This window comes from Chionomys nivalis, chromosome 23 (genome assembly GCF_950005125.1).
Source record: "Chionomys nivalis chromosome 23, mChiNiv1.1, whole genome shotgun sequence".
Lineage (NCBI taxonomy): Eukaryota > Metazoa > Chordata > Mammalia > Rodentia > Cricetidae > Chionomys > Chionomys nivalis.
Genome location: NC_080108.1, coordinates 22,253,366 through 22,278,455, shown reverse-complemented (window position 1 = coordinate 22,278,455; position 25,090 = coordinate 22,253,366).

Sequence of the window (25,090 nt, the reverse complement as noted above, 5' to 3'; positions counted from 1 at the left end):
GCCGGTAAACAGAAGGATGTGGACACCAGCGCCCCAGTCAACAGGAATTTAACTTTAATCTGCTCCTTACTTAAGCTCCTTACTTAAAGAAACACCGCTCTCCTCTCTATGCTGGGGCCATGGTGTATTTATCTCCCTTTACTTTCAGATAGAAGACTGGCATGGGCTCAGGAACACTCCCCCCACTCCGCCCCCCAACCCCCGCGACCCCTGCCGGGCTGCAAAATTAATAAGGTGTTAGGGACATGCACCTTAGGTCGATTGGAGGAGACGCTAGCCCCAGAGAGGAGAGAAGGGGATCTCGCCCAGGAGTTGTCTGCCTAGCTGGAAACCGATCCTACATATTTATAAAGGTGAACCTGGCTCTCGGCCAAACTCTTGCATTTAAGTGATTAACAAATGCTTCTCTTTAAGCGGACACCTCTTGTTCTAAATATATTTGACAAGAATGCAAAGAGTCATCTGGTGGGCAGACAGGGCGCAGCTCCGGCCTTCTCTTGCTAGGCTGGTAGGCCCGCCCGGGCCGTGCTCCTGCTTGCTCAAGTGCCAGCAGAGTTCACGTCGCTGGTGGGCAGGCTGCCAGAGCCAGCGGCTCCCCACTGTTTAACGACAACGGATTTACGGCTTCCCTCCATATTGGTGTTATTTTGTATAAACAAGGTTAACACTCCTTTTAAATTAAATGCACCACCTGGTGATTGAATGGGTGACCTTGCCAGCTAGCTTCACCTGCCCTGCCCTAGACCAGGTTCTAGCTCTCCTGACAACCTGGAGCGCTCCTTGGAACGGCCTCTGCTTCCATGTTAAACTCCCGGAGGGAGTTGGCGGGTCACTAGCCCTAGGTCCCGGGCCTGGTGGCACAAGAACATGTATTGGAAGTGCTAGGAGCACCCAGCATCCTTCCATGATGTACGACCCAGATCCAGTGACCAGAGACAGCATGCCTGCAGAGCCTCGAGTATGGTCCTACAGAGAGACAAGGCCGTCCCCCAAAAGAGAAACTTCCAGAGGAGGTCGTATGGTAAAAGAGATCTTTGTGTTGCACCGTGGCTGTAATACTGATCTAGGAGAGGGCTCAGCCCCTTCTCCACCCTCCAGGAATGTGAACACCTGGAAAAATTCTCCTGGCTTTACTTGGAAGATTTAATGGTGTAAACAAACACAGCGGGAAGTCCTCTTTGATACAGAAGGCAGTGGGATGGCAAGCTGAGCCAAGGGGGCTCTGCCTGCCAAGGTCCATTCTGAAAACATTTTAAGAAATTGCTTGGAGTTGTCTAGGAAAATTTAGAAGGACTGCTTGGCTGTAGAAATCTCTAGAAACTCCCTCTAGTAACTTCCAGCAGAACACACTTCAGTTACTCATTTAATTAGAAGCATGGCGTCACTCTTCCCTTGACTTTTTTATTCGCCAGTGCCACAACTGGACGAAATCGCCCCCATGGTCTTTGCTATGCCATGTAGCGTGAGGTATTCTGAACTAGCTGTCAGCCCTATTGCCAAGCAAACATGGAAGTAGGGCCTGGAGAGGGACGTGACCTCCTCCAGGCCCTTGAGGGTAAACCACATCATGCCGGTCTTGCTGTTTCTTGGCAGAAGTCTGCAGACCAAGTGTTGGGCAGCGTGCTTGCGATTCTAGGACTCTGGAGCCCAGAGGCAGAGGCAGGAGGATCAGGGCTTAGAGACCAGCTTTTATTACACAGAGAGTTAGTGAGCAGTCTGAATACAAGGAGACAGTGACTTTTGGAAAACAAAAGAAAACAAGGAAACATGGCCCGAGGAACAAGGAATGTGCCTTAAGTTTCTTAGCAGCTTGCCCTGGAATGAGAATGTCTTTATGAACAAGCAGAATAAATAATCTTAGTAAGGGATATAGTGTTTAAAATTAAATTTATTTACTGTGTGTTTATGTGTGTGTGTGTGGGGGGGGAGGTGTGCATGAGAGTGCCATGGCAAGAATGTATAGAGGCTAGAGGACAATTTGTTGGAGCCTGTTCTTAAAGTCTACCACATGGATTCAATGGATCTGGCTCAGCTTATGGGACTTGGTGGCAAGCTCCCTTACTAGCTGAGCCATCTCCCTGGCCCATAGTTTTAATTGCTAGACTCCAAACAATTTTATATTCATTTTAATATATTAGTTAAAACATCTCAGTGCTTATGGTATAATGTTTCCTTCCTCCCCAGATTTCCCTAAGGGTTATATCTTGTTGTGGCGGGGCCTCCCAAATACTTGAACACTGGTAAGTTCCACTGTCCGGGTGTATGGCAAGTATAGCAGTCCATAAAAAGACAGGAAGTGTGTCGCTTGGACATCCAGAGTACTGGGTTTTGGGAAAACTGAAGATAAATAGGACACAGAAAGGCAAAGCCTACTTAAAGATCTAAGGGATGAATGTGTCCATCATGACCCACTGTGATAGTTTGAATGTAATTGGCCCCCATGATTTTATAGAAGGGACGCTATTAGGTGTGGCTTTGTTGGAGTAGGTGTGGCCTTGTTAGAGGAAATATGTCCCTTTGGGGGTGGGCTTTGAGGTCTTTTTCTCATGCTTCACTCAATGTCTCAACGTGACAGTCAGTTGACTTCCTGCTTTTTTCTGGTCTGCCTGCACACCGCCATGCTCTCCATCCTGGTGATAATGGACCAAACCTCTGAAACTGTAAGGGAACCCCCACCCCAATTAGATTTTTTTTTTTTTTTTGGTAAGAGTTGCCATGGGCATGGTGTCTCTTCACAGCAATAGAAACCCTAAGACATCTACTGTGGGAAAAGGCACCTCAGATGGCTGGCCCCTTGGGCATCCCAACTGGCTTGCCAGGATTTCATCTGTGTTAAGTGGAGCGCATCAGGACGGAACCTTTACCTTGGCTTACATAGTGAATACTGTTGCCCAGCCTGGTCCTGAATGTTTGGAATTAGCATCATTACTAACAGCTGTTTTAAGTAAGAGCTCTTTAGCAATGCCGCTTGACATGTGGGAAATTGAGGCACTGTGGAATTGAACAAGCTGGCTGAAGGAATCTGTGCTCAAGCAGTCCTCAAGAATATGCTGCTACTCTGACTCTCCGGAATTCAGTGGCCATTGTCCCGGGATTGGCCCATACAACTTACTTTCTTCTCTGTCAACATCATACATCAAGGATACTAACTATCCCAATGGAGCATGAACTTTAAAGAAATTATTCATTGCCGGACGTTATTAAGTACAAGCACCTTACTGTTTTCTCCCCCAAGAGATAGTATTTCCTCGTTGTAGAGGTAAGCAAGGCCGATTCATTTATCTCCATCCTCAGCAGCTCCTTCCGCGTTCTCTTCATCGTATCAAATACTGAATATTGAAACAAAGTCCTCGGAGGTATCAGATTTTCTGGGGCCTTAACAATTGCAAATATTCTCTTCTATTGCAGAACTCAGTCCCTAGTATTTTTTCTCTGTGGCTGGACTAGAAAGTATACAGGCAACGAGACAGACCCATAACCAAACCGACATTGTTATAGACAGAGCCCCGACAGAGATAGTGGTGGGGAAAACTGAGAACTGAGTTTGTCAGAAATACCAGAGAGTCCTTTGCAGCTCATCTTGAAGTCAGGCCTCCCGGGAGCAGAGAGGTTTCTGTGACCTTCTGTTAGTGACTCTCAGAAGATCAAGCAAATTATCTCACGCTATTTTTTTTTCCTGACACTCTTTTCTACTGTAAATTCTCAACTTCCCCCATTTCCTTGGACTGTACACGTGGTCCCTGTGACTCTGCAGCAAACGTGACATCTGATGATCAGAGAATTGAATCAGTTCTGTGAATCTGATTCAAACTAGAAACATTTTATCTGATCGGTGCTGTTTTTTTTTAAAAATTCTTTTCCCTTTCTCTGTAAGTTATATTTGATTACTTTTTTGATTCTATATTCATATCTTTTATAACGTTCCTTAACATACTACATACTACTAGAATAAATTTTGTTTTATGATTCAATAATTTAATACATATCATACATAAAAGTATATATTATAAAGTATATAACAGTAACTATTGAAGAAAATAAAACTCACTGAAATTGCCATTACAAATATTTTTGATTCTATATTTTTAGTTTTTTTTTTTTCTTTAGATTACTACACATCTGTAGCATGGATGAGTTAGGAGGAGAGAGTAAGACTGGAAAGCCCAACTACTGAAATTTTGTCACGATTCTAGTAAATTTGCTTAAAATCTGCATATTCATAAGACATACTTGTTTGTAAAAGCTAAAGATGATGCTGGACGACCGGTCTTGTCTCTGAAATCTTCCTTTCTGGCTGATTGGCCTTCAGAAGAGCAGAAGGCTTCAAAGGGACCGCTGCTGGGACCTCACGACTTCACGATGGTGTGGAGCCATCCTAAGGGGTCGGCGGAGTTCCTGTTTGCCCAGTATTCAGGCCCAAGTTTCAAGTTTTCAGGTCAGGAAGAGCAGACGATTACCATAGGGAACCTTCACAGGAACTGATAAAAGCTGCAGTCGTAAAGGTGACACATACCATTGGGCCCAAAAGAATCAAACCAGTTTCTAAGGCCCTCACTCTTTGCTGGAATAGATTTACAGAGGAATTTGCATGGGTATCTGATTTATGCTTGACAGTGTTCAATGGAACTTTCTCCACCCTTAGACGAGAAGGACCCTCCATGTGTTTTAAGATTCTGAAGCAGCTTACTAGTTACATTGTTGAAGTGAGGTCTTCTCTCTGACATTTCCATTCCACCAAACCAGCCTCTTGGCCGTTCCGCTGGCTCCTTTTTTTTTTTTTTTTTTTTTTTTTCTGAAGCTCTACACTGACAGCCCGAGTCTCAGTACATGAACTGCGCTGCGTTGTGTTCTGTTGTGTTCTGCATGGACCTCTTCAAGGTCAGTGCTTGCCCCACTGTTTCAGCACTGGGCCTAATCCCGTGTTGTTGGACAAAAGGAACATGGAGTGGAAAGTTTTTTTCTCCTTGATGACGATATACTTGGACAGATTTTGCTTTAATGATGTCGAACACAGCCTGATTTTTCCTCTGGAAACGCATGAAGTCAGTGGGGAGAAGTAAACACAGCTTTCCAGAGATGGAAAATCGTTACAGACAACTCAGCTTTGTTCCCTCCTGGGACTATGGGCTGTTAGTGTGAAGAGTGATGGTGTCCAGGCTGCTACAGAGCGGATACAGATTCATTCTGATCCATGCCATGGCTGATAAAGTTGAGGTTCCTCTTGCTCAAATGTTAAAGCTCCTTCTAGCCCCCATGCCGTATTGCAATGCAGGCTATAGTTTCCCAGACTTAATTCATCTCCTTCATTGTGGACTCAGGCACTTCCTACAGTGTGCGTGTGCGCACGTGTGTGTGTGTGTGTGTCTGTGCATGCTTGTGTGTGTGTGTGTCTGCCTGTGTGTGTATGTGTCTGTGCATGCTTGCGTGTGTGTGTCTGCCTGTGTGTGTGTGTGTCTGTGCATGCTTGCGTGTGTGTGTGTGTCTGCCTGTGTGTGCGTGTGTCTGCCTGTGTGTGTGTGTGTGTGGTGGGTGGGTGGAGGGGAGTACTAGAATAAAATCAAAGCCTGCTGTTGTTGAATTTGAAATGTCCTCCAAATTTCCATGTAATAAAAATTGTGCCCCAGCCTGTGTGTGGGTATAGATGGTAGTGGTAGAGCCTTTATGGGTAGGAGATAGGTGGAAGAAGTTAGGTCATTTGTGGGTATCCTTATGAATGGCACTTTGTGATTCTAAGCCCCTCCCACTCCAAGGAGCAGCTTCAATCACGTGCTCCTTGTCACACTTTTCTCCTTTGCAAGGGCCCTAAAGCAAGTAAGACAACCAGCCATGACCTCAGTGAAACTTTTGATATTGTTAACCGAAATAGGTCAATTTGCAGCTGAAGAGGTGACTCATGAGCCAAGAGCTCTTGCTGGTCTCTCAGAGGACCTGGGTTCAGTGTTAAGCACCCACGTGGGGTGGTGCGCCTAATCCCAATCTCTACACTCTCTAGTTACAGCACTCCTCCTCCGGCCTCCACGGACACCTACACATATATGGTGCACATATGGATGCCTGAGCACGCATACATATACAGAAATAGTCAAAAGTTTAAACGAATAAAATAAGCTGCTTAGCCTCATTCAGCTAATTGTCTCAAGGAGTTTGTCAAAGAGATACATAGCTGACTAACCCCGCGACGGCAAGCGAGAGAATAACTGCCAGCAAGATAAGAGCTTGCCGAGTCCTTGCTTCCGCCTTTCCTCCCTGGGTCAGTTAGGGCCGTAAGTGGCAAAAACAGACTCCACTCTTAATTGGTTTAAGCAAAAATAAACAAACAAACAAACAACATCTAACGAAGGATGTGAAATGGCTCATTAAGGTTCTGGAGAAATCGATTAGGCAGCTCAGCTTCCAGAAGGGTCTGCCACAAAAGAGCACGGAAGTGGACGGTCACCATGGCGCTCCAATGACGGAAGACTTGGGGACTTTTCTGTAGTAGTTTGCTGCTGCCTTCGCAGCTGGATGCTAAGGCTGGTGTGGGGAAGTCTGTGTTCGAGCTCAAGTGGTGGAGGCATGTGTTATCACACATACCAACAACGTAAAAGCTGCGGGTCCCAGTGTACAGCCCCCATCTCTGCTTCATACTCATGCGTTCATTCAGCAGGAAAGCCCCTTTCTCATTCTGGATACGAACCCACCACTTAGGAAAGCGGCTTCATAACATGGACTGCATGCTCTCTGAGCGAGGGTAGGCAAGCTTTTTCTCTTCCCTTTCTTATCTGTGCTTCAGCTCCTTATGTGCAAAACCCTGGTAGGAATATGCACCAAGGGCGTGCAATGATTTAAAGAATTGTATATGAATACCCCTAGCCAGGTGCTTTCCTATAATACCAAGCATTTAATATATAGTGACTCTCTTTGTAGTTATTCCTAATAAGGCCAAAAAGGTATGGTTTAAGGGGAAAAAACATTGATGACCAAAAGCTAAAATGCATTAATAATAATAATAATCCCGTTGGTAATAAATGAGCCTTGGCCAAAGCCACACAAGTTCATCTGAGTATTTATTATAAGGTATTTCAGTTCCTGTGAGGGATTATATGGCCAAAGTGGACCGATGGGGAAGTTTGAGGTTGATGCTTTCAACTGTTTCCAAAATAAACACTTCCAGGAAGCTGGGAAGCCCGTGCCTCTAGGTGGGGAGTGAGAGACAGGTAGCTCTCTCACTCTGGGCTCACCACAGGAGGTGTGGCGCAGATCAATATGTGAGGAAGTGTTTTCCTTGCACGTTTATTATGTTTGACAGCGATGACAGCGTCCTATTCACGGAACGAGATGACTAATGCGCACGCTCTCCCACTCCAACACACGGCTGCGATTTCTCGAACCTCCTGAGTGAGAGGTAGTCATGCAGAAAGCATGCCACTGGGGGTTCTGAGTGGCCAGAGCCCAAACTGCCCACGGATCTCAGCTTGTCAGAGCTGCAGAGGAGAAGCTAACTCCTCTTAGTGGAAAGAACAGTACCAGCTGATGTTTCGCGTTCAGAAGTCCGTGCTCGAACGAGCTGAGAAAGACCTGCCTGGCTACGTACATAAGCTGTACTTCATCCTCCATTTGTGGTCAAACGTTTTATAGATTTAAAAAAAACATATCTTTTTATCTGAGCAACTTTTCACAATCATAGTTAGATGCCACCCAGTTCTGGCTGCTCAGAGAAGCACAGATGTTTCCACTTGGATCTCAGGCCCCGGCAGGCAGATTCCAGATGTTTTGAGGGGGCAGAGGAAGTTCTTTCATTTGTGGCGGAGTTGAGATGTGAAGATCCGTGGACTCATGCGATAATCATCTTCCCACACAGGGAAGCTGGAGGCAAGCCAGTTGTCCACCCTCGGTGACGAGTGGGGTCATCTATCTGGGCTGAGGCAGTGGGGCCCTTTGGGCTGGAGATTTATGAACATGGTGCAGAGTTCCAAAGTTTCTGGTGAGCACTTTGTATCCCTTTCTGGTCTAGCTCTTGAAGGGCATTTTATGGAAAAGGAGGAAGCTGCAGGCATGGTCCAAGTTGCCATAACCAAGCATCATACCCATTTCACTGTTGGATGCCTGCATACTTTTCTGTTAGCATTGGAGTCCTATCTCTCGAGTGCTAAAGAGTGCAATGGTTTTACATGCAGGTTAGAGAAAGGAGTTTTTACAGGTCTTTGCATTTGCTTTATGTCTTTTCCTTTCACCTTCGTGAGCTTACCTTGCTTACCCTGCCTAGGTCCACACTGTCTAATTCTATCTAGGATGTTTATTCTCCCTGGATTGGGCATAGGCAGTCATGTAGTTAAAGGGTGAGGTCTTTGCATCTACTTTTGTTTTTTTCTTACCTAGACCTTGGCATGGACACCACACATTCCCAAGTCTCACATATTAGGCAAAACCTTCCTCTTCTCCACTCTGGGTGAAATTATCAATACTCTAAAGAGTATCCGAGCTATTTTCCCATCACATACCATTTTGTATCACCATCTGACCTACCAAATGATACTTATTTGCTCTTGTCTGTCTTTCCCCAGTAGATTTTAAACTGCAGAGAGGTGCCTGTCTCCTGTTTCTGTCTATCTGTGGCCTAGAACCAGAGGAAGCATGAACTACACACTGGCATCACGAACATAAAGGTGAGCAAATACAATGACATTATTGCTTATGTTTTCCTACCATTTATAAAAAATGCACTTGCGCTTCAAGACACTAAGCCATATACATTTCCCGCCACTGTACCTATCTTCCCAAAGGGTAGTATGAGAAGTGGACCAAGCAAGCTGCTTCTCGAGTCTTTACAGTAAACACTTCCTCAGCAGAATAGGCTGCTTTCTTGCTATTTCTCTGTAGAAATAAGGTAAACGGGCTAGCTCATTTTCTAAAAAGTGATTAAAGTAGTTAAGTTTATAAGGAAGCAAAAGACCACCCCAACTCCAATTGGCCTTTGCCTTTCTGAGACCCGGTGCTGGCCAATGCACAGGCTTCATGCTGCAAATTTCCCATGAAGTTGTTATTTTATAAGTTATTATGTTATACAATTGGATCGGTTAGGGAATATATAACTTAAAATTGGGTGAAAATTTAATTAATTTTCATTTTTTTTAATTGTACCCCCCTGCCCTTTGTTCTTTATAGTTCCTCCTAGGCTGATTTGTCAATGCTCTTCTTGCCTGCGAGGCCACTGAGGCCACGAGAAGTTCGCAGTGAATGGGTGTGAACCAAATGAGTGGTTGTGTGGGTTTCCCTGCAATAGCCTGATAGTCCAACCTTGCCCAGTGAAACTTGCTGAGTGCCCAAGGTGGCTACTGTTCCCTGGAGTCCACTGTGCAGGCTGCTAGGGTGGACTGCAGAAGAGGGGTTGTTTTGTATGTTTTGAGATGGTAAAGATGATTGGAATGAACAATTTCCTATAGCCAACCAATTTTCTATGTCAGAATAGTTTCCCTTTCCCCAGGATACATTTTACTGTATGCAAAAAGTAACACTCTGTTAAAAATGGGGAAAAAATTCCAAGTAACAATAACCTACCCCACAGTATTCTGAAGGAACTCAGGAGCACCAAGTGTTACTGTGGGAGAACTTTCTTATAATAACACAGGAGTTGACTTCCACTTTTTATCTAATCGAGGAGAAAGGAGGGATTATTTTCAAAAGTGTATTTGCGTGTGTGTATCTGTGGTATGTGTGTGTGCCTGTGTGTATGTTCATGTGTGAGCTTGTGTGTGTGTGTGTGTTTGTGAGTGTACCTATTAAGTCAGAGGTCAACATAGAGTAAACTTCTATCTCTCTCCATATTCTTTTCTGAGTTGGGGTTTCTCACTGAACGTGATACTCACCAGTTCAGCCAGACTGGCTAAGCAATGATCGCCCAATATCCTTGTGTCTCTGAGTCCTCAGCACTGAGATTACAGAATTGAACATTCATGATTTGGGGGATCTCAGTTCAAGTCTTCCTGTCTGCGTGATGAATGCTTTGCTGGTCAAGACCTCTCTCTGCAATGCTTGAGGGCATTTTTCAACAGTAATTAGCTCTGCAGTTTTTGACACAGAAACTCGTTGACTCATCTCCCTATGTTGGAGGCTCATATTTGACAGCTGTCTGTTAAGGGTGGAAGAAATCTCATGTCATTGTTTGTGGTTTGAATGATACCCATGGAAAAGTAAAGAAAAACAAAACAAAAAGAAAGAAAAACCTGATTTCCACAGGGGCAGTTTTAATTTTTCAAGTTAAATAGAAAATAGAGATTCAGTTCCAGGAGTGGAGGGCAGTCATGACTTTCCACTGAACACAGTTTTTATGTGTTTGTGGATGGAGTTATGGAGTCCAGGCATTTCAGTGACAATGTACACGCTTTATATTTTTCAATATATGGAATACAAATATATATTTGTATATAATATTACATAATCTATTAGAGGACAGGTAATTCATGGTCTCTTTGTTACTTTTTAAAAAATCCTTCCTTAGCTGTTGTGCCATTAGGATTTTAATATACTGGCTGTTTCACATTGTCTTGAACGTCCTTCCATTTTCTTGACCATGATTTTTGTAAATCGCTCACATAAACTCTTGATATGGCGTCACAGAGCCCTTTTGCCGACGCATGGAGGTCTTACAATTAGTTGAGTAGAACTAGCCAGTGAGCGAATGACCTTTCCCCCTGTACGTCAAAGAACCCTTGGTCTGGAGAGAGAGGTATTTAAAGCTGGATGGCGCTTTTCTGCCCTGTGCACAAACAGTGCAAGGAACACGCGCTTTAGCATAACGCTAGCCCGGCCCAGCCTGAGAAAATACACTCCTCAAGGAGGAAGAATGAGGCCCTCCCGGTCCTCCATCACTGGGCTAAAGTACTAGGTGAGTCTTCACCAGCAATTCCAGGCAACTGTTCCAAGGGTGAAGGGGAAGTGTGATTGAGACTAAAAGGCGGCGGAAGGTTAAAATCTGTGGCTAGACTCCTAGCACCGACAGCCGATGTGTTTGGAAGGCTGGGCAAGATGTCAGCTTCTAGACTGATCCACCTGGGGTATGGGGCTCAATAACCAGATAGGCAGGGAGGTGCCAGAAAGGCCGTGGAAGTGATAGAGGAGGCTCTCCTTGCAGAGCTAGGTTCTGGCTGGGAATCATGTCCATTTCCATTGTCCCCTAAGGGAAGCCATCCCCATGAAGAACTGACCGCCCTTCTCTTCCCCTCCAGTCCTTGACTGTGTACCATCACAACGTTGCCCACGTGGATTTTTGTGTGTTATCTAATTGCATTTACATGCGAATTCTGTGGTTTTTCCTCACTTATAATAATGTTTCCAATGGAAGTTTATGCATATAGCTGCATTTATCAGAACTCTACTCCTTTAAATGGGTGAGTAATATTCCATTGTATGGATGTGTCATGAGTAAAAAGTTCTTTCATTAGCTGGTAGACATTCTTGGTGTCTGTACGCATGTTTTTAGTTTGAATGCTTTTCTTTCTTTCTTTTTCTTAGGAGCACAATTGAAGTGGAGAGGAGATTCTGAGTCATATGGTAATCCTCCATGGACTCATTCACGCATCACAAAACCACATTGTTTTATACCCCTGCCTGCAATGCGTTTCCCCATCCTTGTCAATGATCATTGCCCGTTTCTTTTGCTAGTCATCTTTGTGTGTGAAGTAACTTTTCATAATGGCCATGATTTGCATTTGCCTAACGGTTAATGAGGGTGACCATCCTTTTAGAGGCTTGTTGGCTGTTTGTATTATCTGTTTAAGGATATTTTCCTTAAATATCCTTAAATGTGTGTGTGTTTCCACATGGCACATTACATATAAAGTGTGATATTCTTTCTAGCCCTGTCTAGTCATTTGAGAGGCTATACTTAGCCCTGAAACAACAGTACAAACTGTCAGAGGCCAGTGTCTACGGAGCTACCTCTCAAGGTTGGGAGGTAACTCTGGGTTCTACCTAGGTCCCCTCTGTGTCTCTTGGCTTCTTGTGCTGAGATGCAAGCTTTCTCTCTCTCTCTCTCTCTCTCTCTCTCTCTCTCTCTCTCTCTCTCTCTCTTTTTCTTCCTATATGGAGTCAGCAAAAGTCTTGCTCTCCGACTTGACTGAAGCTTTGCTCCCGTGTTCATCAGTTACAGAATTTAACAATATGTACTCCAGCCTTGGACTGGGCTTTATGAACCTCTGTAGCTCTGTTTAGCTGTAACGGGGCCTTGAAAACTACTTTCTTGTTTTTCTGTTTTCTTAACTCTAGAGTGCCCATGTCAGTTATGGCTTCATGAGAATGTTGTATTACATGTGTATTACACACACACACAGACACACACACACACACACACACACACATTATTAAGTCCCATGTCGAAGGACTCCCTACGATGTACTTTAAAAACAACTCACTTCTTCCTCTCAACGGCAGTATTTTTAGATTGACAACCTGAGGATTCAACCTGGGTCCCCTGATAAGTACAGGATAATATTACTTCCTAGTATCCTTAAGGTGTTATTGTTAGGGCCAGCTATACAGGCAGTACACGACAGTCACATGAATTAACAAAGTAACATATGATTTTTATACTCCCATTCATTTCTAGGAGAGTGTGTGTACATATGAATGAATGTGTATGTGTGTATATGAGTTTATGTGTTTAAGTATGTATATATATGTGTGTGTATCTGTGTATAGGTGTTTTAAGTGTGTGTTTATGTATATGTATATATGTGTTTATGTATTTATATGTGTATTTGTGTGCATGTGTGTATATGTGAGTAGATATGAGTATATGTGTATGCATGTGTATGTATTTATGTGTTTATGTATATGTATATATATGTATGTATGTACATGTGCCTGTGTTTCTGTTATGTATGTGTTTATATGTGTGAGTATGTCTTTCCGGGGTGTGTGTGTGTCTTCTGAACAGGAAATTGAACACTGTCATCTGCTTCTTTTTTAATTATTTGTTTTTATTTTATGTGGATTAATGTCTTTCCATGGATGTCAGGTCCCTAGAAACTGAAATTACAGACAGCTGTGAGTTGCCATGTAGGTGCTGGGAATTGAACCCAGGTCCTCAGGAAGGGCAATCAGTGCTCGCCACCCCTGAACCATCTCTCCAGCCCCCATCATCTCTTTCTTATTGGGTAGGTGTCATAGGGCAGGAACTTAGCCTGAGGTGCTTACGCAGATTATTATATATCTTAATAATAACTCTGTAAATCGATCCTATTATCTTCATTTTACAGCCAAGGCACAAGTGAAGTCCAGCCATGGTTGGCAGCTGAGCCACCTTTTACACATAGTCCTATGTAAGATAAACTTTAGCACCTCACTTCCTGACCACATCTCTCTGTTCCGTTCCTTTTCCAGCTCCACAGTAATATCATGGAGAAGCCAGGGCTACCGTATAGAGAGTCTGAGATCAAACCAGGAAATTCTAGAGGTCCAGACCAGTGAACATTACTGACAGCTCTGTACTATCTAGACTGACTCCATTCCTCTTTCCATGCTCCCTGCTATCTCCGAGGGGAAACTGAGTCTGCTGGAAAAATCTGCAAACAGTGCTCTAAGAATTTAGAAGCTTCTGCCCGGCGGTTGTGTACTCATGTCTTCCTCCTGAACAAATCTAGACTAGATAGCAAGAGTATTGAACATTGTCAGCGATGTGAAGAAGATTGGACAGAATGAGAGGTTTACATTTTTTAGCTGTCTGTAATCACAACGCCAAAGTTAAAATTAATTCAGCCTTAAGTCATTCAGATAATTGGCTAAACATCATTTATATTAATCAGATTTCATTAGTCTGTTTTCATATATCAGTTTCTAAAGAAGGGAAATATACGAAGTGCCCATTTGCTTATCATACAGGGCTGGGCTGGAGAAATATAGTTTCCCTTGGGCTGCTTGCTATAACCTCACAAATGATTATTTATTTATTACGTTTGTTCTCCCCTGGCAAAGCTACTCTCAGATCTCTGTGATTGGCAGGTGGGGGACTCTGTTGTCGTCACACGAACCTGAAATCCAAGCCCTGTCTGGCTACTCGGCGCAGGAATGGGGTTCGACTTGCCTCGGTGTTCTAGCCTATCTTGGCACCAGTTTGTCCTGTTGTTATGTTGGCACTAGGCCCTGATGACTCACGCTGATGCCTTTGAGAGTAGAGAAGAATAAAATGAACATGGAAATGCAATAGATGCTGTGACAGAATTTGTGTTCCCTAGAGTTATCTTGAGCATAGAAAGTCCCTGGTGTGGCTAGGTTGCCTGTGGTAGCTAATAAGATGTTTGTGCCATCCAGAAGGGATTGTTGGGCTCAGTTACCTCAGGGATTGAATTCTCAGGCATTGGTAGAGTTATATAAATGAGCAAGCGATGGAATGTGTGTGCATGTGTCTGTGTGTGTGTATGTGCGTGTGTGTATATGTGTTTGTGTGTGCATGTGTCTGCATGTGCACCCGTGTGTGTGTGTGTGTGTGTGTGCATATTTTGTAAATACCCTTATTTAAAATAGTCAGTTGGGAGACAAGGATGTAGCTCAGAGGCAGAGCAGATCCTTAGCCCATACAATGTCCTGGGTTTGCTCTCCATCCCCAAATGAAAAGACAATAAGCCAGCCACTTAGAGTTCAGAGAAAGAGTTGAGGCAATTTTGATTGTGTTGCAATGTAAATATATGTAATTAATCGTAACAGAATTGTGATGTTTTTGGAACTATGTAAACCTAGACTCCTCAGGCTCTGGGAAGACAAGTCCTCTGTTTAGCCATCTGGAGGATCTTCGCCATGGCGGAAGGTTAGTTGCTAGCAGCTTCATTAGAGCCGTTCATTCAAAGCACAGTGCGAGTGTGTTTGATGTTGCAGGGACCATCTGGACTTTCACAGAGAAGCCTGTCGGTCTGCAGATGAGCATTCTTGTTCTTGCATGGGCTGCTGTGGGATGGGCCGCTGTGAGCACAGAGTCTGGAAAACTCTGGCTACAGCACACAAGAAGTGGGCGCTGGGGAGAAGGGTGAAGCAGAAGCGGGGAGCAAATGCCAAGAGAGCACTGTCCTTCACGGACAGCCGCCATAGCCGCCGAGCAGGCTCTGACTTCTGAAAGGTTGGGCTCTCCTGCCATGGGACCTAGCTGCAGCCAGGAATGGATGTCAGAAACTACTATTCACACATGCTTGTAAAATAAGGTCAAATTACATTCAGGATAGCAGTAACAAGAAGGGGTTCCTAGACTGCAGTGTGTATAGCTAGGTATTGTTCATTGAAAATAGAACTTTTAAGAGGATATATATGAAACGATTTAAGATATTCCCCTAAAGGTCCTTTTTAGCTCTAATATATTAGGGAGAAGCATGTCCCTTCCCTTCCTTCCCTCACCCTCCCTTCCCCTTTCCTTCTTTTTTTTTTTTCTTTCTCTTCTAGTGCTTGAAACTGAATCCAAGAGCCTCGTGCACGCTAGGCAACTGCTCTACCAGGAAATCATAACTTGAGGAGAGAGCAGTGTGTGTGCACGTGCACGCACACGTGCACGTGAGCGCATCTTCCACGCCCACCATTGAATTTGTGTGTGCTCATGGCGGCGGAGATTTTGTTCGCATCACTGGAAATCCCTTTAAGATAGGTAACTTGGTTTGCCAATTCCTCCCCGAAGTCTGTCAGTTGATACTGTGGTTTGTGGTGAGTTTGTGGAGGGTTTGTGAAGAAAACTACAAGCGGAGAGCAAACTTATCGTAGCCTGTGGTGCCTCAGCGCACTGAGTGTGGTTTCCTTTTGTGGTCTGCCTGGCACGGCCTTCGATAGCAAATATTGGAAAGAAGATTTCCTGAGATGGCCTGGAAGACATTGGTGACACTTTGGAAGGGGTTGTGTTCAGGGCCTTTTCTAGCGGAACTGGAATGTTTAAAGCATGTGGTGTGTGTGTGTGTGTGTGTGTGTGTGTGTTTGTGTGTGTGTGTGTAATGACAGTATCCTATAATTATCTGCTAATAGATAAAGATCATCTAATCTCGTTTTAAGCACTACAGGAAGTCCTGCTGCGTATTCGAATCAACAAGAAGTGCAGAGCAACCCGTGTGCAAGCTTTGCCTTCTTTTGTTGACTTTTAAATGATCTTGTGTGTTCCCAACCTTCGGACAAGGAAATCCTACCTTATGACTCCCCAGATAGCACCAAAGGCGCTATTTGGAGTTCAAGAAAGGAGCACACACATCCGAAATGCACCCCTATACAGAAACCCACACAGCATGCTCGCATTAACTGTGGAAACTGTTTTCCATTAATGTGTAATCAAGAAGCAGGCAGCCTGTTGACTTTGAAAAATAAAATAAGAAACCAGTGGCTCCCCCCCCACCCCCGCCGTAGCCTTTCCCAATTAGCACACCCTCCCCCTCCCCCTGGCCCATCTGTTTGTCAAACTTAGCCTCTCAAGGAGTCCCAGAAGCAGCGACAGATCAGGAGGAGTGGACTTGGGGTAATGAGTTAAAATATTCCGAAAGCTTAAGGCTGCCATGACAAGCGACCTCTAAGGCATGTTGTAGCAGAAACGTTAATTCACTTCGCACATGTTGCCGAGCAACAGGTGGTAGGCAACCACAGGGCCTGCGTGCATTCCTGTGTTCAAACTCCTGGCCCCTGGTATTCTGGGATTTACACCGCCTCCCCCAGGCCCTGACTGACAAGCTAATGGGTGTGCTAGGAAGTGCAGGGCTATTGAAGCCGCTGTAACAGAACACCCCCCTGTCGCAGAGATGGCCGCGAGATGCCTCAGCAGTGAAGAGAAGGAGGCGGTGGGCTGTTGAACAACTGGAAGAAATTTGCTCCTAGGTAGTGAGGCCAAATGAAAAGGCTCTCAGGAGCAGAGCCTTTATGGCTTACTTAGGCATATCTAAAAGGCCAAGGCAGGAGGACGGGTGTAGCTTTCAAAACTGTGTCAATGCCTCGAGTCCTTACTTTATTTCCTTTTTACAGGTCTTGTACTTTAGCAACAAGTGCTCAAGAAGTTAATAATTTCAAACACTTTAACTTTCCTCAGGCAGTTAGAATGACATTTAGATCTGCCCATTATGATGCTTGTGATAATCTGAATATCTTATTGTACGATTTTCATGAAGAAGAAGCTGCTGTTGTATTCTCTTCAGAGCTTCCTTCTGCAGGGTTTGAGAGCACATCACTCCAGAGACACAGAGGCCTTATGAGCCTGGTCTCCACAGTGGTATATCCTTCCTTACCAAGGTTAGCCTTCAGACAGAAGCAGAACCCCTGAGCACTCAGTCCTAGCTGCCCCAAATTCAGTCTTAGTTATTCCCATCAAAGTGCTTAACCCTGAAAATCTAAAACAGCCAACCGCCGTGCCCTGCAGGTTCACCAAAACCGGGATAGAAATGCAGAAGGTAGGGACATTTGCTATTTTTATAACCCTTCATCTGTGCTCCAGGGATGTGGCATTTGTGTGTGTGTGGGGGGTGTGCGCGCGCGAGCGCGAGAGTGCGTACGTCTACATATATATATATTTTTTCTCTGGAAATGTTTAAAGAGTTAAGCAGCTGGTCTTATCAGTATGTGGAATTTTAATGATCAAGCACATCTTCAAAAATGAGCTTCATCATAAAACTAGATAGAAAATAACCATCAATTTTCATCCCTTTTTTCCCCACCTTTTATTTCTGCATCTATTACAGATCACTCCGGCATTGAAGTGTTCCTCCAGACTAATTAGATTAATTTCAATTTCCATTGTGTGTTACAAGGATACACTTAGCATCTCTTCTTCCTCCTGAAGCCAGTAATTGATTGGACGGAGACCCCCTCTCCCTGCTAAGATGAGCAAAGGCCTTCACCAAGAGACTCACTGAAGATTCATTCATGTGACTTTGAGAATAGAGTCTGTCAGTTTGTGCCACATTTGCTGTGGAAAGTGTTGTCTGCAATGTGCTTTCTAAATGTATCAAGTGTATGCGTTTCAGAGGGTGGATGGGCACTGGAGGACGATCACAATGCCAGAGAGGGTGTTTGGTGGCCAGAGGTGGTGAGGTATCAAGGGGGAAGAAACAATTCTGGGATAAGTAGTTAAGGGTTTTGAATGACAATTCTGCTACAAACCAATGGGTGACTTGGGAATTTTACTTGTCCTCAAAAGACCCTAATTTCTTATCTATAAGACAGAGATGGAGGATTTATTCAGTAGATATTTCCTGGACAATAACTGTTATACAGCATCAATCATGAAAGCTCCCGAGTATTCATTTGTGAGTGCAAAGAGGAAGCCTCTGCCTTCATTTGAAATGTGATCAATGTATGTACCGAAGAACATGGGATGGGCAGGGGAGGCAACAAAGGTGGGCAAAGGGTAAAAGGTCCATGAGGCTGGGAAGGGCAAGGTTGATGTGAGATAAAATGCCCTAGGGGGTGTAAGGTTAAGGATAGGGCCAAACCAGATCTGAGTTGGCAATACTTTGGTAGGGAATCTGGTAGAAGATAGCAGGCTTGGGGACTCATCAGTCTGAGAGCATCTTTTGTAGTAGAGTCATTCATATTCTGAGCCATCCATATTCCCAGCCATGTGGGCAGAGTTGATGATGAGGATTGGGCAGAATGAACATGTGGCTAAGAGTCACCACTGGTAGCCCTTGGTGATCAGTACATTTTTAGTTATGGAAATAGATGCCCTTGTTTTCTGGTTGAAGAGACCCGGTAAATGGTGGCATGGTGATATTACACATAGGCTAGGGACAGGGAAAAGGACCAGAGCTGGAAGAGATCATCCATCCATTTGGTTCAGGATTTAAGAGTTGGAAGATAATCTGTTTAATTGAGGATATGTGACAAAGGTCTTGACTGTCCCCTCTGACAACCCAATTCTCTGAGCCTTATTGCTGGGGAGCGCATCTCAGTGATGTTCGTGAGGGACATCTGGTGGACATATATATACACACATACATGCATGTGTGTATATGACTGTGTATGGAACAACTGGAAGCCTTGCCATCTTAATTACATGTGTATATGTGTGTATATATATGTCTATATATACATATACATATATATATACACATGCATGCATGTGTATATATGATTGTGTATTGGACAACTAGAAGCCTTGCCATCTTAATTATGGTCTCTCAAGAATTAGCCAATACATTTTACAACAGATTGGGAGTCATTTTGTCTTCTAGTTAGACGTCTTATGGCTCATTTTTGCCATAAGACATGAATCTGAGAAGTGACAGAGTACCTGGGGGGGGTGGTGATAAAGCCTAGATCAGGATCTCCCTTTGAACTTTCCTTTGAAAACAACACACAGGGATTTTGAAGGGTTTCAAGATTCCGAGAAGCTTCCTTCTCTGCTACTGCATGAAGCTGGGGGTGATTACTTCAGCACTTTTAAAGGCTTTTCAACTCGATAGTTTCTAATATATAAAGAGGTTCTGTGTTTTGTAAACTCCCTTGCTCTTGCAAACATTTGAAATTACCTGCATTCCGATTCTAATTTGTTATTACAGCTAAAAGCTGCACACACTCGGCTCACTTAAAAAGACGCTCTATTTAGAAAGTAACTGTTTTCCCTGGCACTTCAAAACTTATTGCCTACCTTCTACCCTGCCCCGGAAGTTGGCTTATTTGTGAGTTAATTGGATTACTTTCATCAGTTAAAAGATCTGTCGTCATGGCACAAAGATAACTTGTCTAAGTACTTACTTCAAATCAAAAGGTTTTCAGCAGAACGTTACTGAAAACGAGGAAGAATTAATTCAGATCATATTATTTTCGATGTGCTCACAGGGTTCAAAATCTACTTTGATTCATCCTTCCTCTGGCGGTTTTCATGGTGAAAAGGTATTTTAGAAAGATTCTCATGTTATACTGTGGTAGCGATTTGGTGAATTGATGAGAGCATCTCTCTTTCGATCTAATAACTGCTTATTAAGCACTTAAATAATCAATACAGTGGTTTTGCTAAAGTGACTCAATCCCGTTGCAGAGAATTTGGCACTTTCTGTTTCAAAATGAGGCAAGAATGTGCGTCCATGAATAATTGGCCGTTGAAGATATGCCAGCTTCATTCCGGGTGGAAAAATTCAATTTGGCACTAAAATCCCAGTTATTGAGTGCATCCCAAATATGGTTTTTTATACATTAAAAATGATGTTGTCAAGCACGTTATGCCCAGCTCATGCTTTTCTCTATTGCTGGAAAACAAGCAAAGAGGGATTAAGCAACTTGGTTACACAATCAGTTCAACATTCTTCCTGCCAAACCTTTGGAGGTTCTGATGGATTTCTGATTTCTACGCTGCTAATACATCTGGGATCATGGCGAGCAACTGGATGGCCAAATGGGGGATGGAAGGTAATAAGAACCTATTTGATAACTACTCCTTGAGTGATGATGACGTCACTGATGGTGGTGACGTCAGAGAAAGGACTCTGACTGGTAAGGCTATGGCGGGCTGAGGAGTCTATTGTATTTGAAGAGGGCCTCTGCCAGGAAGGATCTGCAGTTCCATACTACCCAAGGAATATCTCCACTCCACAGGCACTCTGCATGTCCTTCATCAGCATCAAAACAGAAGGAAAAGGTCTGCGTTCGTTCCCATCCTTCCACACTTTCCCCTTAGGGGTCCTATTTATCTTCTGCTCTCACCAACACAATTTGTACGTCATTCGGTCTGGCTTGTTTTCTCGGTGCTCTTGGCTGACTTTGGACACTTAGCTGTTCTTGCATGTACTGCTCCCTGTTCCCTGGTCCTAAGTGGGGACATCCCAGACTCTGGTAAATTGACAGCTGGTCACTCTCGAGAATCTCTTCTCACCAGAAACAGAACCCAAGGGAAGCCACCTGAACAGAAAGGGAGAGGGAAGAGGAGAAAGGAGAAAACGGTGGAGATGGAGACTGTTGCTCATTGCAGAGTAGGAAAGAGGCGAAGAGCTAAGGGGTCTCTTTGTGAGTTTCTCTTGCTCCCCAGCTCAGGCTGTCGCTCCCTCCAGGGCTGTTTCTTTCAGGGTCTACTGCATTTCTCTATCTCTGGATATTCATGACTTTGATGAAGGCCTTTCTGTTTCTAATGAGCTCTTAGTTACCCCAACTGTCTAATCGAGCTAGACACAGATTAACTTGCATTGCTGGATGCTAAATCTGGGTCGTTAGATGACCCAATCCACTGTGGCTTATATAATGGGAATACTATTACAGGTTCAACTGGGGTCTTTCTATAAAACTTGAGAACTCATCCCAATGAACTTTTCAGATATTTCTTAAGTCTACAGCCCAGCCAGGTTATTTTTGTCTACTCATTCTGTACCCCTGTATTTAACCAACTACCAATGGAAATAATCAAAGGGAACAGTGATTGTACTGAATGCAAACACAGTTTGGGGTAATTTCTCTTAACAGTACAGTATAATTATTTGCATACTATTTCTGTTTTACTAATTAACATGACTATTATGTGAATGATTTCAAGTATCCTAGCAGATGCACGTAAGTTACACCTAAAGGAGATGCTCTTTTATAAAGGACTTGAGCGTCTGTGGAGTTTGGTAACTGAGGTGGCTACCACAGGACATTTTGTTTGTTTTTTGAGACCGTTTTATTTTTTAGCTTTCTTGTCTATGTAGCTCTGGTTGTATTGCAACTTGTCAAGTAGACCAAACTGGCCTCAAACTCACAGAGCTCTGCCTGGCTTTATCTCCTGTGTGCTGGGATTAAAGACATGAACCACCACACCAAGCAAAGGGAGAGGAGTCTTTTGTAAATTCCAGAGATGATATGACCAGCAAGTGCAGAACACACTGCCCTGGTACCTTCAACCTCCTATTTATGTAAAAACCAAAAAACCAAAAGAGTTCTTCACTCTATCAACAAGAAGACAACAGAATTCCCTTTATTTATAGGTTCTGAATCATAATGTATTTCTCGTTTTGGTCTACAATTCTAGCCATTACTCACTGTGTCACCAAATCCCTTTAAACTTAGGTTCATCTCTTCCTTCCTTCCTTCCTTCCTTCCTTCCTTCCTTCCTTCCTTCCTTCCTTCCTTTCTTCCGTCCTTCCTTCCTTCTTTCCTTCTCTCTCTCTCTCTCTTCCTTCCTTCCTTCCCCCCCCTCTTTCTTTCTTCATCCCTTCCTTCATCCCTTCTTTCCTCCCTTCCTCCTTCCCTCCCTCCCCCTCTCTCTCCTTCTCTCTCTCTCTCTCTCTCCCTTCCTTTCTAGTCATTATCCTACCCATGTGATTTACTCACTACTCTATATTATTAGATTTATTTCCAATTCCCTTGTCTTTCTTGCTTCTACTGTCTCTATTTAAGTCAGTATTTCAAATTACCTGCTAAAATTCTTTTCCCAAGACATGGGTCACTTAGGAATTTACCCTTGAGCTTCATTGCCTTCACCTTCCAAACTCCGACTTATGCATTCTCTTCCAGCTACACTCCTGACTCTTGTAAGCTGGGCAGGGTTTTTTTTTTTTTGTTTTGTTTTTTTTTTTTTTTTTTTTTGGCTCAGAGCCCCCCTGACATTCCTCAGTGCCTAGAGATGTCTAGATTTTACCAAGTTAAATCCCTTGAATGAAAGGTTTTTCCTAAATTAAAGAAAAAATCTTCCATTTACGGTATTTTTTTGTGTGTTTTATTTGTTTTCAGTAAAATGGCATGTTTTCATCCTCACTGTTTTTCACTAAATGAAGGACATTAGCAGCCAAGATTGATTATCTAACTGATATTTTATTGTTTTAAAGGGTCGACTGCCTTCTGACTCTTCTCTACCCAAGCCTGCCGTGATATTGTACCTTTGAAGCTGACCACAACATCCTCCACACCCCTTTTTCGGAAGTCATTCATGATTATGTGTGAGAAGCCAGAGGAAGGTAGACCATAAATAGACCAGAACCCCTGAAATATCCCAAGATCCCCTGCACTAAATCAAGCTGTCTGCAACAAGAGAAAACACATCCACTTAGGGCACAAAAATCAGTTTCTGTAAACAACCACGTTCAAAACAAGTATTTGCGGGTACTGGTCACATTCTAACTAGACTGCTTCTTTCTTTATTTTGAAGTGTCCGAACTTTCATTCCAGTGGGACAGGGCCTACCTCAGCTCTCCGCAAGCTTTCGATTTAGCCGTGATATCAGAGCTGGCATGACCGACGGCAGCTGTTAGTGCTGCGCAGGCCTATCATTTGCTGTTGACAGGCATTAATAAAAGCCTAATTTGAGGAAATTATGAAAACCCAACTCATTATGCAATCTGGTTTATGTTTTGGCATGTGGCAATCATTGTCTTGATAGCCGAGAAACCTTCATTTCCAGAACTTTATGGCCTATTCTGCCGCTGCAACCCCCAGCCAGAGCCCCTCACCTCGCCCACGTGTTTGATCTTCTAATTGCCTCAAGACATCCACAGGCTTGCTTTACGACGCAGCAGGCCTTGCCTGGGCTGCGGTGTGATGTACACCGGAAGCCAGACTGGCCATCAGAAATAGGTATTTGGCTATTACAAGAAACTTAATTCTGACCTGTCTATCAAGAGTGCGCACCTGAAATCCTCCCCGCTCCCACCCTTAACTCATTCCTTATGGCCTCCTTAGACTCTGTAGTGTTCCTACTGTCTTTGTGATTTTCTCCAAGAGTAAGGGGAGAATCTTCATCAGTCTTCGGTTCACACAGGAGCGAGTGTGGAGTGACTAGCAGGAAATTCAACCTGATGATAGCCGAGAAATAGCACTTGAAACACCGGATTATTTTAATGAAAAGAGACTTTTCTATAGATGGTATGCTATTCATATCAAGGTATATGAATATGAATGGTGGCATTGAATGTATCTCACTTGTCCAGCGTGCCCAAAACTCTGGATCTGAATCTGTACAATGGTGCACACTTGTAACCTCCGCCCTGGGAAAGGGGAAGCAGGAAGATCAGAAGTTGGGGGGGGCGGTCAGGTCTGGAGAGATGGCTCAGCAGTTAAGAACATGGGCTGCACTTCCATGGAACTCAGATTCGGTTCCCAGCACCCACATGGTGGCTTCCAAAGATCTCTAATATTCAGTCTAAGGAATTGAGCATTTTGTTCCAGCTGCTGTGGGTACCAAGCACGCACATGCTGCACACACATACATGCAGGCAAAGCACCTATACACATGAAGTAAAAAATAAAGATTCAAGAAAAAGACACTCATCCTTGGCTGTGTAGTGAGTTCAAGGCTAACTTAAGATCACAAAACCCTGTTTCAAAAAATTCACAGGTGGGAAGAAAAAGAAAATCCACACTTCTGTTTTGCTAACTGTCTCTTGAAATATTAAACTTCAAAGAACACATTTGGCAGTTCCGCATCTGTGAAGAATTGGCCTCACCCACTGGCCTTTGACTGATGTCATAAGAACTTCTAGATACATAATGGTGGGAAAGGATGACTTCAAGAAATCTGTAAGTCTGTGTATCTTTCATCTATCAATATCTATTTGTCCATCTATCTATCTATCTGCCTGTCTATCTATATCTAAATCTATCAGCTCTTAATATCTATCTATTATCTATCATCAATATATATCAATATAGCCACCTATCTATCAATCGTCTATCATCTATCTATCTACGTATCTATGTATCATCTATTTATTATCTATTATTTGTGTGGGTCTTATCTTTTTCGTACTTGTCACATGATATTAGTAAACTCCCCCATCTTACTCTCTTTCCTCACCCTTCCTTGCCTTCCTCGCTCATCCTTTTTGATCTCTTTCTCTTCTGGTCTCAATTGGTCCTTCTCCGTCACGTTCACTTGTCTATTTTCCTTTGAGGCATGCACTTGCTCCATACCCAAGGCTGACCTTGAACCTTAGCTCTATGAGTGCTTGGCTTAAAGGTAAGGTCCACGATGTTATTTTAAAAATATAGATATTTTAAATCTCCAAGCAGCAAAGATGGACACAACGTTACATTTGTATGAAGTCGGTTGGATCAAGAGTCACACAGGAAAGTGAGGAGCCAAACTGGTCTCTCCTGCCCAGAGACAGTGAATTCATCCCTTCCTGGTGAATTGTCTGCAAATCAAGAGAGAAAGCTAGTCTGTTCTTCCAGTCTCCATGTTCCCCCTTGGGATATTTATTCCTGTGGTGCG